Raw genomic sequence first — 19267 nt, 5'->3', positions numbered from 1 at the left:
ATTGTCAAGATATAAATGAAAATATGTTTTAAGAAGCCAAATAAGATATTTTTAGATATATGTGGATTCAAAAAGATAACCTTATAAAGAACACTTTCTATTGAAAAGTGTCTAAATGACAGACTCTAAAAAAAAAAGAAAAATTAACCAAGGAAGAGATAAATAGAGCTAAAATATAAATGGAATTAGAAAGATTCCATGATGTCAGCCTGGTATCAGGCTTAGAAATCAGTCGTGTGGAATGAAAAGCAGGATAGAAGACATCCAGTGATATGCAAGAAATGTTAGAGTCCATGAACACTACATTCAATTGCAGAGGATCTCAGTAAAGTACAAATGAAGAAGGTATGTGTTTTATACAAATATATGTAAATTTTAAACTTCAGTTAAAAAAAAAAGACTGTCACTAACCAAATATGATATAAATAAAATAAACTAGCACTTCATGTTTTCAGATCATAAGTGGGCTCATTTGTCATACATAAATCTATGTCCCTTAAATCATTCCATGCTCAAAATTAAATAAAACAAACAAATAAAAAATGATTCTTGGATAAAAAGTTATGAGAAACTAGAATGAAAATGCAGATAGAGCTATATGGAGCTATGTTCATTAAACACCTTTCATGTGAATAGTATCCTAACGAGTACAACTGTTGTGTCATATTGTTTCAGCTGCAATAACACTAACTCAAGAAATTATGGTAATGTATCATTAAAATAAAGGTGTCCAAATTGGAAAGAAAGAAGTAAAACTGTCATTATTTGCAGATGACATGGTGATGTACATAGAAAACCCTATTGTTTCAAAAAAAACTTGACATAATAAGGGAATTTGGCAAAATAGCAAGATGCAAAGTCAATATTCAGAAATAAATGGATTTTTGCACACCAACAATTAAATGTCAGAAGGAGAAACTAGAAAAAACTCCCATTTACTTTAGCAACAGGAAAGATAAAGTACCTAGGAATAAAATTAACCAACGATGTTGAAGACCCGTACTCAGAAAACTACAAAATACTGAAGAAAGAAATTAAGGGATATACAAATAAATGAAAGCATCTATTGTATTCATGGACTGGAAGAATTAACATCATTCAAATATCGATTGTACCCAAAACAATTGATAGATTCAATGCAATCCTTATTAAAATACCAATGGCATTTGGTATTTTACCATAAAATACCAATTTCACACATCTAGAGCAAATATTTCAAAAATTCATATGGAACCAAAAAAGACCCCTAATAGCCTCACCAATCTTTAGAAAGAAGAACAAAGTAGGAAGGATCACAATACTCATTATCAAACTATATTAAAGGTTTCCACTGTAATGAAAAGTCTGGTACTGGCATAAAAACAAACACATAACACAATGGAATAGAATAGAGAACCCAGAAATAAACCCACATCTCTATGGCCAATTAATATTAGACAAAGGAGACATGAGCATACAATAAAGATAAACTCTTCAATAAATGGTGTTGGGAGAAGTGGACTTGTACATACAGAAAAATGAAACTAGACCACTAACTTATGCCATCCACCAGAATAAACTCAAAATGAATAAAAGACTTAAACATAAGTCAAGATACATAAAGGTTCTAGAGGAAAACATAGGCAGGAAAATTTCAGATATCCCACACAGCAATATTTTTGCCAATATATCTCCTAGGGCAAGGGAAATAAAGGGAAAAATAAACCAATGAGATTACATCAAACAAGAACTTCTGCCCAGCTAAAGAAACTATCATCAAAATGAAAAGGTAACAGACTGTATGAGAGAACATATTAGCCAGTGATGCATCAAACAAGATTTTGATCTCCAAAAACATATAAAGAACTCATACAACTCAACACCAACACAAACAATCCAATTTAAAAAATGGGCAAAGGATCTGAATAGACACTTCTCTAAGAAGGACATACAGATGGCCCATAGGCATATGAAAAGATCCTCAACATCACCAGACATCAGAGAGTTGCAAACTAAAACCACAATGAGATATCACCTCACATCTGTCAGAATGGCCATCATCACTCAGTCAACAGACAATGAGGGCTGGTGAGGGTATGAAGAGAAGGGAACCCTAATGTGCTATTGGTGGGAATGCAGACCAGTGCAGCCACTGTGGAAAGCAGTATAGAATTACTCTAAAATCTAAAAATGGAATTGCCTTTTGACCCAGTGATTCTGCTGCTGGGTATATACCCAAAGATTCCCAAATCACCATTTCGAAAAAACTTAACGCAACCCTGTGTTCATAGTGGCAGTATTTACAATAGCCAAATGCTAGAAACAGCCTAAGTGCCTATTAGACAATGAGTGGATCAGAAAATGTGATATATTTACACAATGGATACTACAGAAGCAGAAGGAACTCCTACCTTTTGTGACAGCATATATGGAACTGGAGAATATTATAAGTAAAATAGGCCTGTTGGTGTAAGACAAATACGATATTATCTCACCTATAAGACGAATCTAATGAACAACATAAACCAATGAACAAAATAGAATGACAGAAAAGACTACATGTGAAAGAAAGGGAAGAAAGGACTCTTGCTAGTGGGACATGAGAAGGTACGGCATGGTTCTCGATTGATACTGGAGATTGCGGTGTCACAGCTGATGATAATGGGAACCACAAGAGGCGTGCCTCACAGAGCCCGTGACTTCTGTTGTTTTTCTTCTGAAGGACGATACTCTTTACTGACCTGACTGGCCTGGCTGGACAGAGAAGGGAAAGGCAGGGCTGTGTGGGTGTTGATGGGTGTTTTAAAGGGATTTTGAGATTTAACAGCGACATTAGCCATTATTCAAAACCTGTATAACTTTTGAATAAGTAGTTCCTTTCCTTTTCACCAAACTCTGCCATTGAGAGCCATAATTTCTAAGGGCACCCCCACCTCACTAAACGGGTCCACATTTGGTAACATCAGTTTGCTTTTTCATTTCCATAACAGTGTCTTTAAAGAGTAAAACATTTAATAAAATTTGTGATAAAGTTTTAAAAAAATAGAATGACAGGCAGGGAAACTAAGAACAAACTGAGAGTGATCAGAGGGGAAGCTGGAGAGGGATAATTGTGGAAAGAAGGGAAGCAGACTAGACAAAAAAACATGTATGAATGACTCATGGACATGGACAACCGTGTGGGAATAGACTGTGGGAGTGGGGGGTGGAATGGGCAGAGGAGGCAAAGGGGGAAAAATTGGGACAGCTGTAATAGAATAACAACAACAAAAAAAATAAAAAAAAACAATAAAGTAAAATACCGAGGCAGGTAACTGAGTCTCTCTGACAGAATATTATTATTTTAGATTTAGGGTGATGAAGATATAATTTCAGACATTAACAGTTTCAGAGTGTTTTTAATCCACAGATCTTCACTAAAAGAACTACTATAAGATATATACCAGCCAAAGGAAAGTGAAATCAGAAAGGAAGGGTGGTATATAAGAAGCAAGAATGAGCAAAGAACTCACTAAAATATACTTATAAAACTGAAATATTAACTATAAAATGATAATAGGAAAGTATGTATGTACATGAAAGAAGAGTTATGTGTTGTGGGAATTGAAACAAACAGTAAGAATACATAAACAATATGAGATTGGAAAGAAGGACAGACATTGGGTTCCATCTAATTACACTAAAGAAGGAACTTTAAGATGAGTAAACTTAAATTTCTTGGAAAAATGAGCCTTCACAAACATTTGTTGCCTCAAAAAATAGAAACAAGAAATATACATTAAAAAGTTTGAGTACACAAATTATGTAAGGTATATAAATGATTTTGAATATATAATATTTTTTAATTAATAGCTGACCTTCAAAAATAGAAATACACATATACACACAAAGCATCCTCCCTCCCCTAACTAAAAAGCAGAATGGTAAAATCACATAAAGATGTTATGAATGTTATTTTTCAATGACTACACATTAATTTTTAGAGCAGTTTTAGGTTTATCACAAAGTTGACCAGAACATACAGAGTGACTTCCAATATACCTCATGTCCTTATTATGAACATCCTGACTCATAGTACATTTGTTTCAATCAATGAACCTACACCAACACATCATTATTACCCAAAGACTGTAGTTTACATTAAGTTTCAGTCTTGGTGTTATACATTCTATAGATTTGAATAGATATATAATAACTGTAGTGTCTACAGAATAGTTTCAGTGCCCTAAAAATCCTCTGTGATCTGCCTGTTATCCATCTTTCCCTTCCTTTTTCATATACATGACGGTGATGTAGGAAATACAGAAAAGGGCACTAGGAACAATTTTTTAAAAGTTGATGTAAATTTTTAATTAGCTAAGGGAGCTTGAATTAAGAGAAATTAAGGTCTGAAACAGGGTAGAAACCATGTAGGGGTCCATTTGTCAGAGAGGAGTTTTAAAAGAAATTGAGGAGACCATTATGTTTCTCAGTTAAACCAGCTGTCTGCCTGGGAGCTATTGGGGAGTTGAAAGTTCTGTTGAATGTCTTTTCCAAGAGCCCAAAGTTGTGTGTTCTAAGAAGTGAAATGAGTGCTTTGGTTACTGTCAAAATGTTTAGAACTCTGAAAGGGGTATAAGTTGATCTGATCAGACTTTATATTATAACCTCATTATATGTAGAGATATTTAGTGACCTTGACCTATATTTTGGGTATCTGTGAGGCAAAAAGTTTCCTAGAGATTTTTACCTGAACAAAACAACTCTTAGGCAATGGTTCAGTATTTAGTAAAAATGTGCAGATCAGACATATTTTGCTGTGTTGACAAGGGTATCCAGTACCAAAACATATGCCTGAAGTTTGGGCAATTTTTCTGATCCCTGGGGCCTGTCCTTAATCCCTAGATAAGGGATAAGAAACAACTACCTTATAGTGAGAACCATCATTTATGATGATAACACTGCCATTCTTACAGTCCATAAACTCTCCCTGATATTCACGCATTTGATTCCAAGGGAATCTCCAGGTAGCCAAGGGGTCTGGGTAAGGAGTGTGCTCCTCCAGCATCATGACATTCGACAGCAGCTAAGGATAGAGAGGTTGCTCCTTTCTATTGCTGGAATATGCCCGAGGGCCCAGATTTGTCTCCATTTTGTGTTAAACATGCCAAGTTTGTGACCCAGGCACAATGGGAAATTGGGTACTAAAGGCCACAAGACCTGGATTAGTGGGAACTTTCATTCCTGATAAAATCCAATATGTGAAGAGTATTTTTTGTTCTAATGGTGTGTAACACATGGCCAAGAAGGGTAGTTCTTTGTATCAGAAACCCATGCGCAATTCATGACTATGATAGGTGGTCCAATGATAGCAGGATGAGGAAAAAAATGTTACAAAAGCCACTACTAAAATCTGTGAAGCACTGAATAGGAATATCTCATTTTATAATTTGGACATATTCTAGAGCAACAGTCCCCAACCTTTTTGGCCCAGGGACCGGTTTCATGGAAGACAATTTTTTCATGGGCTAGGGTGGAGGGGATTGTTTCAGGATGATTCAAGGTTATTACATTCAAGTTCACCTCCTTCTGTGTGGACCTCTTCCCAACAGGAACTGGTATGGATCTGTGGTCCAGGGGTTGGAGACCCCTATTCTAGAGTCTTGCAGAGGGGCCCCCATTTAAGCTGGACAGATATATTAGTAATTAGTGAAACTATGTAAACTGTGTAAGCAAAGACTATGTTGCTTTCAGAATCCCCAAAAGACTAAAAGATACTAGACTTCTTTAAAGAATGTATTAAATTAATCCTCTTATAGGAGGATATTATCAAAGTAATGTCACACCTGTGCTCCTGAAAAAAAGTAGCCATAGCAAAATCTTGTGTACATACAGAATCTGTGATGGCAAACTTGTTGATATATTCCACAGGGAGTCTAATAAAAAATTTTTGTGTCCTTTTGTAGGTCAAGGCAAAGTGGTTGAAAGTCCCTTGAAACAGACATGGAATAAAACACATTTGTCAAATCTATAATAGCTTTTGTCAATGCTGATTGGATGGTTTTAGGAATTTTCATAATATTTGGTAATGTGTGTGTGAGAAATAATGGAAGGACAATAGCATTAATGTTGTAGTAATTCACTGTGAGCCTTAATGGTTTTTTTTTCCAGGCTGAAGAATAGGCAAAATTGGTTGTCAAGTGAACAGCAGTAAGGATAATCACCTGTTTGTTAATTAATACTTATATAAGAAGTTTTAATCTTTTTTCTAAAAGATTTTATGTATTTATTTTTAAACAGAGTGGAAGGGAGGGAGAAAGAAAGGGAAGAAATGTCAATGTATGGTTGCCTCTTGCACGCACCCTACTGGGGTTTTGGCCTGCAACCCAAGCATGTATCCTGAGTGGGAATCAAATCAGCAACCTTTTGGTTTACAGGCCTGTACTCAGTTTACTGAGCCACACCAGCCAGGGCAGAAGTTTTAGTTCTTGAAGGTTCTGTTTTAACTTACATTGGACCAAATTAACTATTTTAATTGGACATTCATGGGCCTCACTTTATCAAGCAATTTATAAGTGCCAAAGATTTAACTTTTTTTAAAATTGAATTTACTAGGGTGATATTCATTAATAAAACTATATAGATTCCAGGGATACAATTTTCTGATACATCATCTGCACCTGATGTTGTGTGTTCACCACAAGTCAAGTCTCCTTCCATCACTATTTACCAGCCCTTCACCCTCTCCTACCTTTCCCAACCAGCCTTTCCCTCTTGTAATAACAATATTGTTGTCTGCCTATGAGGTGTTTGTTTTTTTAAATTAATTCCTTCAGATTTTTCATCCAGCTCCTCTATCCTCTCTCTTCTGACAGCAGTCAGTCTGTTCTCAGTATCTATAAGTCTGTTTCTATTTTATTAGCTTATTTTGTTACTTAGTTTCCATATACAAGGGAAATCATATGGTATTTTTCTTTCTTTGGTTTTTCACTTAACATAATGTTCTTCAGGTCCATCCATGTTGTCTCAAAGGGTAACACTTTCTTCATTTTTTTTTTATGGCCAAGGAGTATTCTAATGTGTAAATGTATCATATCTACTTTATCCACTCATCATCAAGTACCTGATGGGTACTTGACTTAAATGTTAGACTTGAGACCATAAAAATCCTAGAAGAAAACATAGTCATTAATAAGTCTTGGACATTTCTTGTAGCAATATTTTTTTCTGATATATTTCTTCAAAAAGAGTAAAAAAAGAAAAAACCAAATAGACTAGACTACATAAAACTAAAAAGTTTTTTTCATAGCAAAGGAAACCATCAATAAAATAAAAAGACAACCCATTGAATAAGAGAAAATATTCACTGATATATCAGATAAAGGGTTAATATCCAAAATTTATAAAGAGCTTATAAAGCTCAACACCCAAAAATAAATAAATAAATAAATAAATAAATAAATAAAAATTGGGCAAAATAACTGAATAGGTACTTCTCCAAAGAGGACATACAGATCTCCAAAAGACATGTGAAAAGATGTTGAATGTCACTAATAATCAGAGAACTGAAAGTTAAAAACACAATGAGATATCACCCAAACTCTGCCAGAATGGCTATTACTGAAGATGTAATATTAATTTATTATTTATTTTGTGAGCATGTTTATGTCTACTATGGGATAATTTAGGACAATGGGTACTAACTATGGGAAATTTAGATAAGGCTTTAAAGTGAAGTACTACTACTTTTTTCTCTATTTTATATTTAATTACATTCAAGTTTATGGGGCATTCTATGCTCAAATTTAGTGAGATCCCAAGAAATAACTGTAATTTGAGCATCACTATGGATTAAATCTATTAATATTTAGTAAAGGTTAACATTAATTTAGAACCTGTAATAGAGTAATAAAAGCTAATCAATGTCCTTTTATTTTTTTTTGTTACATAAATTATTTGAGTAGATTTGGATTTCCAAATAAATCAACTTATGGACTTTTGCTTTAATTTAATATATATGTGGTGTTTTTAGTTCTTCCTTACCTCTGCCAATACCCAGCTTCCTTACTTCCTGCCTCCCTCTCTCTCTTCCTTTTCTTTTTTCTTTCTTTTTTTTGTTTTTACTAAATGTACATTAAAGAGGATTCTCTTGATCATGACTATATTCTTTCTCTACCGAGCTGCCTATCAGTCAGGGTTAGGGACCTAGAGTTGGCATTTGGATTTATAAGCAACTACTGACCTGAAATTAAAAAATTTGGAGTCTTCCATACATGTTTGACATTTAAAGTAATAACAGTGGATAAAATCCTGAAGGCACTGAGTATAAATACAGAAGACCAAAGTTCATGAGACTAAACCATGGGATGGATGTTCATGTCTTGTGTGTGTGTGTGCATGTGTGTGTGATTTTTCTTTGTTTCCTGTAAAAGAGAGTGGGGGGTGAATAGTGAGAGAAAAGAAAAGCCAATGGAGTATTCTCTAAGTCAACTAAAGAAAGTCCTTGAAGAGGACAAACTAATTTATAAAGGTTGATAACTGACAACAGATTGTATGAAAATGGTGATCCCAGGTGATCTAGAAATGTTTTTGGAGTGTTATTCCCCACAAAGGTGATTTAAATAGGTTCAATAGATAATGTAAAGGAAGGAATTGGAGACCAAAATAATAAACCATTTTTACTGTAAAGGGAGAAGAAAGAGCTGAAGGTAAAAGTAAAAATGAGGTAGAAAAGGGAGATTTATATGTAGATCACAGGGAGAGATCAGCATTTTGAATGTGGATGAGAATAATCTAGTAGAGATTTTTTAAAATCAAGTGGAAAAGAGTGAAAATTGTGGGTGCCATGTGCTTGGTGAAATGGAAGTATATGAGAAGTACAAATAGAGGAATTACTCTTAGGTGGGAGTTGGTCAGATGTAGCTTGATATAGTAGTTATACAGGCCTGCTGTTCAAATACCTGAATATGGATGACTTAGCCACTTGAACATAGGCATCATTATTACATGCCAGCTAATTATTACATTACGGAAAAAGCAAGGAACGTTCTTACCCATTATGGCCACTAGTGCTCTCAAGAAGACAAAGGAAGAATCTGAGTAATGCATGTTCTGCACCCCCTCACCTAAGTACCAAACATTTCACATTCACTGGGATAGAGTCAATAAGGGAGAGAAGTGTTTAGGAGTTACTTTTATTTATCTCTTTATGATAAGAAGGAAGCATAACAAGTAGACATAATTTTCACCAACAGTAATGAGCTCTCAGAATATTAGTAGACATTGTGGGACAGTAGCAGTTTTGTATATTTATTCTCCATAAGTTTCAGAGAACAATCTCATCTATATGATGAAATGCTATATTATGATGATGATGGGAGAGATTTCTGTCTCCTTACCCATTTTGTATTTTTTATTTTTTTTTAATTACCAGATTCTTTTCTTTTTTTAAACCTTTAAATCTAGTGAAAAAAATTATGGTCTGAGTATATTAGGAATTTTTAAAGGTATATTCATTACATTGTTTTCTGTCACTGGAATAAACTGTAAAATCTAAATCATTAAGTCAGAAATATGAAATATAGGGATATAAAGTTAATACTAAATGAATCAGTAAAGTAAATATCACTCTCCACAATGGTATATTTTACTTTCAAGTTTCATTATTTTAAAAAGAGATGATTATTCATGTTTATACAACTAATGCACAAATCTACTGGGAGTCTAAATATTCTCAGCTTTTCCCCTTATTTATAAATAAATTGTATTAGGTTTGAAAAAAGGATTGTGATTAAATGAAGAGAGAGACTATATGCTATGTCTGCGCCATCTAATATAACATCAAAACATGTTGTAGCAACATATGGCAGTAGCCCACAGAAAAAAACACACAGCTTTGTTGTAGATTGATGACAATGATGACTGCCAAACACAACAGTAGTGCAGTCACTGAACAACAATTAATAATTAACAATTTATGGAATAAAAAGTTTAACCTTTCAATGGTGATATATTTGACAGAAAAGATTATAGGGTTCAAGAGGAAACACTGTAAATAATTGGGAAATCCACCAGAAATCTGTGAAGTTCATTGACAATTTTTGGTAATCACTTACCTAGGTTTATTGTTTATTTTAACATAAAAAATTGAAACATGCAATTTAAAATTCATATTATTTTCAAGTAATTTGTGTTTTCTCAATTGCTGAACCTAAAGGATATTTATCAAAGAAAAAAATGAGACACTAAAACTATAATTATCTATATCTATATCTATCTATCTACACATAGTCTGTTCAGAAGGTATCCAGCGTATAATATGAAAAGAGAGACATTTATTGAAGAAGATACAAAATACAAGAAACATTGTATGGAGGGCAATGACACCTCAGTCCCCTTCAATGTAGACACCTTGGGACCTCACACAGTTCTCCCAATTGCCATCAGCTGCCCCATCATATTTTCCTGAATCTCACTGATGGTCTGAAATGTCTTCCCTTTCAAAGGTGATTTTAGTTTCTGGAAAATCCAGAAGTCATGGGGTACCAAATCTGGAATATATGAGGGGCTGAGTCACCTGGGTAGCTTAATGTCTAGCCAAAAACCGCTGCATGACACATGATGCATGAGTGGGCACACTGTTGTAATGAATATTTCAAGCACCAGTTGCCTATAGCTGTGGCCTTCTGAATCATCTGAAGAGTTTCCATGGAGGAATGTTCAGGCTTAACATGGAATTTGATGCAGATTCATTGCTCTGATTCTCAGTCATTTTGTGTGTGATGGCTACACAGCACACATGCTCACTCAACAGCACTGACTAGCACAGAGAAGTCATCTTTGTTCCATTATAAACATTCCAGTCCACTCTCTTTCTTTGGCTGTCAGGTTACATTGATGTTACACAAACCATTCTCGTTATATTAACAATTGCTGGAGTTCTTTTGGACAGACCTCATATATAAGTTACTTGCGATGAGTAGTGAGTGATGTCTCCATGTCAGGAATAAGTCCATGATTTATGGTATATGATAGTCACTCTTTTTTATTATACCTAATGTATTTATTATCTACAGTTATATATAAAATACAATTTAAAATATTAGCATGCATGCACAATCTTAATAATAACCCTAAAAAGTGTGCCACTTCTTTTATCTGTTTTAAAGTCTAACCAATTAAGAAATCAACCAGTTGTACCAACATGCTATTTTGGGTCAATTTATCTAAAATTCCTTCTGAGAAATAATGAATCTTTTATTTTGTTTTGTTTTTGCTTTAATATGAGCATTAAAATATTAATTATGATAGAACTTATGAAATTATTCATGATGTTTCAGTTAACATAGGTAAATACATTTTTTATTGAATTTTCCAGACTTTAGCAGTTAGTTTGATAATGATACTTTTATTTCTTGCCTCTGATAAAACACCTTTACAGTATACTTGCAATATTTTATTGGCTTAAAAATATCATTTATTTTCTTAACAATATGATAAACTTCTACAGAAGTAAATTGAGGCTTTACTTCTGAGGGGGCAAAAACTGCTTGTAACCTTAGAATGACAATTTTTCCAGGTTTTCTTTAATGTTATTATTTTTTTAATCCTGAAATCTTATATCTTAGTCATTCATATAGATTTTTACAAAAGATTTTTTTTTCTTAAATGTAGTTTATAAACAGTTGTTAGGAAATTTCAGAATGCTTCATGACAAAATGTTCAAAACACAAAGTATGATTCAAAATTCATAGTCTTTTGTTGGTAATTAAGAACAAAATAATGTTTTGATAATTTAACAAACTATATTTTCATACAGTTTGAAAAAAATAGAGCTAATCCTTTTCACTTATAATACTTTCCTTAGAAAAGAGCTTAAATTACACCATCTAAAAATATACCTCTTTGAATATATACTTTTTGAGAGTTGAAACTTAAATATTTATCAAATAACTCCTTGGCATAGATATCTGTAATAATGACAGTTCACCAGACAGTGTGGGATAGGTTTGGGGAAGAATTAAAAAATAGGGAAGTACAAAAAATATGCATTTATTTATATGTAAACTCAAGACAGTTATATTACCTTTTGGTACAAAATCATATTGGATACAAATAGGGGACATTAGCTGTTACTATCTTTTAGTAACTTATTTTATAGCTAAATGAGATGCAGGTGATGTATGAAAGTGATTGGAACATTGTTTGGGACAACACATGTATCCATTAGATAGTTTCTAAGTTAAAGTTTTCATGAATAAATGAGAATTTTATAGCAGATAGACATAGATTAGAGCAATATTCAGAAACTATCCAAAAATAGATAAATAAAGCACTATTTACATCATGTCAACATTTGAAATTAACTATCATTTAATTTCTGTTATTTAAAGTTCTGTTGTTTGAACATTAAACTACTATAATCAAAATATGTAAATTTATTTTAGGCTTCATTCTTATTTTTAATATAGGTCACCATAATTACCTTCTCTGTAAAAACAATGTGTAACTTCCAGTCAAGGTGCCAGCGTAGACAAACATGGCTCACCTCTTTGCACAACCACATCAAAATTAAAACTAAAATATGGAACAACCATCACTCAGAACCATCAGAAATCAAGTTGAATGGAAAATATGACAACTCTGGAATTAAAGAAACCACATCCATCCAGACTAGTAGGAGGGGTACAGACACTGAACAGCCTGATTCCACACCCATGAATGATGAATAAAAATGTTTGGGAATTATATCTTGGGAGTGAGAAGTCCCAGCCCCACACCAGGCCACCCAGCCCAGAATTCCAGTGCCAGGAAAATCAGTTCCCCAACTTCTGGCTGGAAAACGAATGGGGATTGAGTACGTGGAAGAAACTTATGGAGCCCAAAGCACTTCCTCGTAAAGAACCGACACACAGACCCACCTCCTCAAACACACTCCCTCTGAGCTCCAGCACTGGGGTAGCAGCTTGAAAGGGTACCAGTGGTACAAAACTGAAGTGTTTGGCATCAAGGCAAGCAGATTTTCCCTTTTCTATACCCCCCGAAAATGCCAGTGAGCTGGTGCCAAATCTGTGACTCCATCAAACTAGCTAAAACTGTTTGACCTTGGAGATCCCCAGAGACTCTTCTCCACCCAAGCTGCTTTTTCATATCAATGGCTGGTCTTGGCTTATGCATCACAATTTCCTAAATCTTATCAAACAAGCAACAGCTGGCCTCAATGAGCACCAGGCTGGGCATTAGCAGCAGCCAGCCTAGATTCACAGCTTGCCTTCACCTGGGAATCTCTCAGCCCAGCACAAGTAGCAGGCATTTCAGATTGCTTTGTAGTTCATGCAGGGTGGCCCCAGGCAAACACAGATGGGGACTGACCTTGGCCTGTACCACCTGGGAAACACCAGGGCCAGCACATTGAATGGACAGCTAAAGATCATGACAGAGCACCACCACTTTACCCTTGCACCGCTGGTCCTCCACAGAGGGTCGAGGTTGGTGATAAGTGGTCACAGCCAACCCCTGCAGCTGACTGGCCTGGGTAAACCGCTCCCATTAATCTGCCAGCAGCAACCAAGACTCAATTACAAGAGGAGAGTGTACTTAGCCAACATGAAGGGTGTACTTCAAGTACCCAGGTTGGGTGATAAACGAGGCTGGGTCACTGGAGCCTACAGGACAACTGCTATATTAGGCCATGCTACCAAGACAGGGTGTCATAGCAGATCTACCTAATACATAGAAACAAACACAGGGAAGCTGCCAAAATGAGGAGACAAAGAAACATGGACCAAATGAATGAACAGAACAAAACTCCAGGAAAAGAGGTGAAATAAAGATAAGCAATATATCAGATGCAGGGTTCAAAACACTGGTTTTAAGGATGTTCAAGGAACTTAGTGAAGGCCTCAAAAGCATTAAAACAATACACTCATAAATAAAGGATACAATAGTTGAAATAAAGAACTATTTACAGAGAAATAACAGTAGAGTAGATGAAGCCAAAAATCAACTCAATGATATGGAACATAAAAAAGCAAAAAAAAAAAAAAAAAACAACCAATCAGAACAAGAAGAAAATAAAAAAAAAAAAGAAAATAGTATAAGTAGCCTCTGGAATTTCAAGAGGTCCAAAATTCACATCACATAGGTGCCAGAAGGAAAAGATAAAAAACAAGAAATCGGAATCTATCTGAAAAAATAATGAAAAGGAAACTTCCCTAATATGGTGAAGGAAATAGACATTTAAGTCCAGGAAGCATAGAGAGTCCCAAACAAAGAAGGATGAAAAAAGGTCCACTCTGAGACACATCATAAGTAAAATGCCAAGGGTTAAAAATAAGAAAGAATTTTACAAGCAGCAAATGTAAAGAAGTTAGTTACCTATGGGGGAATTCCCATAAGACTGTCATCTGATTTCTCAAAAGATAGGTAAAGGCCAAATGATGCTTGTGGGTACACACACATACAGAAATTAACAAAGCTCTTGGAAAGTGTCTATTATGATATGGACCTCAACGATGAGAGCAACAGCTAGCTGCTTCAGGAAAAACATAGAACCTACCTAGATCTTTCTTCCTTATTTAAAAAACAAAAACAAAAAAAAACACCTTAAACTCAGGGCAGAAGTACAATGAATACTGTCATTCTTAGGGTACAGGGGAAATCTTATTGCAGTTGTGTAAAACTAGTAGAAGAAAAAGTCTAACTGGGGGAGAGATCAAGAAACTGTGTTGAACCCATGCCTACTGTTGGAGGAGGGCAAGGACACTGATATTGAGAAAGCCACCTTCCTGAGACCTGCCGAGACAGTGCTCGCTTAAAACTGAGGTTCCAATTAGAATGACCTAAAACATTCCCACCCCCATCCCATCCTTGTTCCACTGTTAGCTGACAAGTTTTGAGTAACAGACAAGGAATGTTGTTGTGAGAATACCCCTCTGTCAGGTGCAAAGGAGAGACCCAGTTCTGAGGGTGGAGTAGTGAGTGAGGCCAATCTTTTTTTTCAAACAATCCTCTATCCTAAACACGGACTCTTTTTAAAAAATTTAAAGCCTACGGTGAGACAAGTTTACCGATAGAAACCAGAAGTTAATGTACAATTTCAGCTCGACTCCTAACAAGATTGACAAAAACTTTATTAAGGGTCCAAGCAAAGGAAGGATTTGGTTATTTCCAAGCAGATCCTGAGAAAAGTCATACAAGTTTGTGAGAAGAGTTAGAAATTTTTAAACAAACTACTTAAGACCAAATATGGGCTGGTTGTATAGAGTGAGGGCAGAGCAGACTTTTTGGACACCTTGACAATCTAATATAGAGTCATTGTCAGCCATGATAGTTATGTCAAGTGCTATGTGAAGACTGAGGAAATAAGTTATGGGGGTTGGGAGGAGGTAGAACAGGGTATGGGGGTATAAATGGTGATAGAAGGAGACTTGATTTGGGGTGGTGAAGATGCAATACAATATACAAATGATGTATTATAGAATTGTATACCTGAAACCTATATAATTTTATTAGCCAATGTCACCCCAATAAATTCAATTAAAAAGATAAATGAATGAATAAGTTAATTAATTAATTAAATGAGACTGAGGTAATGAGGTATAAGGGTACTGCCCTTAGGCATGTCCTGGAAACCACAAGTCAAGACACTTGGATGAAGACTACATCTGAACACTCATGTGAGTGGGACCCCCACCCTTTGTGAACTGTAAGAATTCAGAGTTCGACCACCCAACATTAGAGCTTAGCGGTATCAAAGGTCATGCTTGCAGTCCTACAAAACTTCCATTCCATGAGATGTGCTTGGCCACTGCTTCTGTCTTGCTTGAGACCCATGTTCGCCTCACTACCTGAGGATGTCACCAGTGATGAGGACTTTGCTATCTATACTTCTCTTGAATAGGCTCCTTCTTTCTGTGTATAAACTGTGTGTGACATTATTGGCTTATTGGGGAGGTCTCTCCTAATAAACCTGTCATTGTGGAAAGACACAAAAGTGTGTGACTCTTTTGGGGGATGCTCCCTTGCTCATGACATTGGTGTAACAGTGAAGAATCTGGTGACCATAGACATAGGGAAGTTTTCATCATTTTGCAGCATTTTCCCTGAAGAAACCTACAAGGTAGTCACAGAAAACATTAGGGAAAATCCTGAGAATCTGTCTCCTTGGTGCAGGCTGAGGAAGGGAAAAAGAAGCTACTGCTGTACCTCTTTTTAGACTTATTTTCTTCCATTTTTCCCAGATGAATAAAAGCTTTAATCTTCAAGCAGAAAGCCATACAACTCTGTAGACTGAGGCCACTAGTGAAAACTCATTGCAACAAGGGCAGAACAGCAGCCATCACTAAGATCTTTCCCAAATATTCTTCATTTTCCATATATTGAAGATATTTTATTTTTTAATTTCTTATTTCTTTAATCTTCTTCATTTATTTATTTTTGAGAGAGAGGGGGAGAGGGGGAGAAAGAGAGGGAGAGAAACATCAATCAGTTGCCTCTCACACATGCCCAACCCAGGACAAAAACCACAACCCATAAAAACCCATATTAAAAAAAAAGACAGTCCTTTCTCTTTTTCTTTTTTCTTGATGAGTCCGGTTAAAGGTTTGTCAATTTCACTACTTTTTCAAAGAACCAGCTCCTGGATTTATTGATCCTTTAGTCTCTATGAAATTTAATTCTGCTGTGAGATTGATTATTTCCTTCATTCAACTTGCTTTTGTCTTTGTTTATTGTTGTTCCTCTAGTTCTTGTAGATGCAGGGTTAGGTTGTTTAACTGAGATTTTTCTATATCCTTTAGTTATAGAAAATCTGTATTGTGATGAACTTCCCTCTGAGGACTACCTTTTTGTGTCCTATAGGTTTTGGGTTATTGTGTGTTCATTTTCATTTGTTTCCAGGAACTATTTGATTTCTTCCTTGAGATCATTGTTAACCCATTCATTATTTAATTACATATTATTCAGTTTCTATGTATCTGAATATTTTTGAGCTTTTCCCTTGAGGTTGCTTTCTACTTTTAAGCCATGGTTATCCAAGCACATGCTTTATAGGACTTCAATTTTCTTGAATTTGTTGAGGCTTGTTTGATGTCCTAACTATATGGTCTCTCTTTGAAAATGTTCCATGTGCATTTGATAACAATGTATATTTTGCTTTGTGGTGAAAGTTTATATATATATATTTGATCTTGAGAGTCATTGAGTGACACAATATGCTTGTTGATTCTTTATTTGGAGGATCTATCCATTGTTCACAGTGGGTTGTTAAAATCCCCTAGTATAAGTGTCTTGCTGTCTCTGGCAAGTCTCTAATATTTTCCTTATATATTTAGGTGCTCCTATGTTGGATGCATATGTTTTTACAAGGGTTATAAACTCTCAATCGACTACTCTTTTCAGAATTATATAGTGACCTTTGTCTCTTTTTATGTCCTTTGTTTTGACATCTATTTTGTCTAAGTATTGCTACCCTTTCTTATTTTTTTCCCCTATGTCTGTTTATATGTAATATTTTTTCCCCATCCTTTCACTTTCTGTGTAGATGTTTTGTGCTGAGGTGGGTCTCTTGTAGACAGCTTATATATGAGTTGTGTTTTCTACCATTCAGCTACCCTTTGTCATTTGATTGGTGCACTTAAGCTATTTACATTTAACATTATTTTTGATAGGTATTTATTCATTGTGACTTATTCTATACCTGTGCCCTGCCCCCAAACTCTCTTTCTCTCTCTCTTTTTTTTCCCCCCCTTCTTTTAGCAGTCCCTTAAGCATCTTTTGTAGTCCTGGCTTAGTGACTTTTAGCCTTCTTTTGTCAGGGAAACTCTTTATCTTGCCTTCCATTTTAAATGAGAGCCTTGCTGGACAGAGTAACCTTGAATAAAGATCCTTGGTTTTCATTACCTTGATTATTTCATGCCAATTCCTTGTAGTGTTTCTGTTGAGAAATCAGCTGATAGATTTATCAAAGCTTCCTTGTATGTTACTAGCTGTTTCTCCCATGCTGCCTTTAAGGTTCTTAGTCTTTACATTTTACCATTTTAATTATATACATATATAACATATATTTAATTATATATATAATTAAATTTTATTGGTAAAATGGTAAATTTTATATATATATAATTAAATATATACTCCATTTCTTGGATTAACCTTCTCTGGGTTTATCTTGATTGGGACCCTTTGTGCTTCCTGAGCTTGCATGATATTTTTCCTCAACATGTATGGGAACTTTTCTTTCATTATTTTTTCAAACAAATTTTCTCTCCTTTGTTCCTTTTCTTCTCCTTCTCATACTCCTATGATACAAATGTTTTGACATTTCATGTTGTCCTGAACTATCCTTGTGCTTTTTTGTCTTTTTTGTTTTGTTTTATTTACCTTGTCTTCCAGCTCACTGATTTGGTCCTCTGGTTCATCTGGTCTGCTTTTGATTCCTTCTAGTGTATTCTTCATTTCAGATGTTGTATTCTTCATTTCTTCCTGGTTATTATTCATCATTTATATGCCCTTTTTCATGCCGCTCTAGTTCCCACTAAGTTCCTTTTAGCTCCCATAAAGTTCATTGCAGTTCTCACTGAGTTCCTTGAGCATCCTTTTAGCAATTGTTTTGAATTCTCTGTGTTATAGATTGCTTGCCTCAATTTTTTTTAGCTCTTCATCTGGAGATTCCTCCTATCCTTTCAGTTGGAGATTGTTTCTTTGTCTCCCCACTTAGGTGACTCTTTTTGTTTGTTTCCATGCCTCAGATTGTTCTGCTTTGACTGCCTGTCTTCATGGGGTGGCTTTCTGTGGTAGGTGTTCTATGGGACTCATTTGGGCAGTCTCTTTGATCTCCTTTTCTGGATGCTCTGGGGTTGCTCTTTATCCAGTTTATGTGGGCTTTCATTGTATTCCAGCTTTGATTATTGGTGGCTCATTCATTGTTGGGTTCTCCCCTACAGTTGACTGACTGGGAGTCACAATGCTTGTCACATCTTGTAAACTGTTGTACATGTGCTGGTAAACAAAACAATACTACCCAGGAAACCATACCAACATCAGCAAAAATGTCCCCTTACCACATTAGCAATATCAACCAGAAATGTTCAAAGATTAATATAATAAAGTTGTAAAAAATTAAGAATATTATAAAATAAGAAAAAAGAATATTAGATGACTAAAGGATAGAAAAAAATAATTTTGAGAAGGAAGAGGAGAATAATGAGTAGGGAGTAAAATAAGGCAAATAAAGGGAGAAAATAAATTTCAGATGTAAGTAAAAAAGGAAAGGACAATGACAAAATGGATTAAGAAAAGGGAAGAGTAT

This window comes from Pteronotus mesoamericanus, unplaced genomic scaffold, assembly GCF_021234165.1.
Source record: "Pteronotus mesoamericanus isolate MK-2021 breed Mesoamerican mustached bat unplaced genomic scaffold, CSHL_Meso_final contig_94, whole genome shotgun sequence".
NCBI classification, from domain to species: Eukaryota; Metazoa; Chordata; class Mammalia; order Chiroptera; family Mormoopidae; genus Pteronotus; species Pteronotus mesoamericanus.
The sequence above is the reverse complement of the archived record's forward strand: the minus strand, read 5'-3'. Positions refer to the sequence as shown.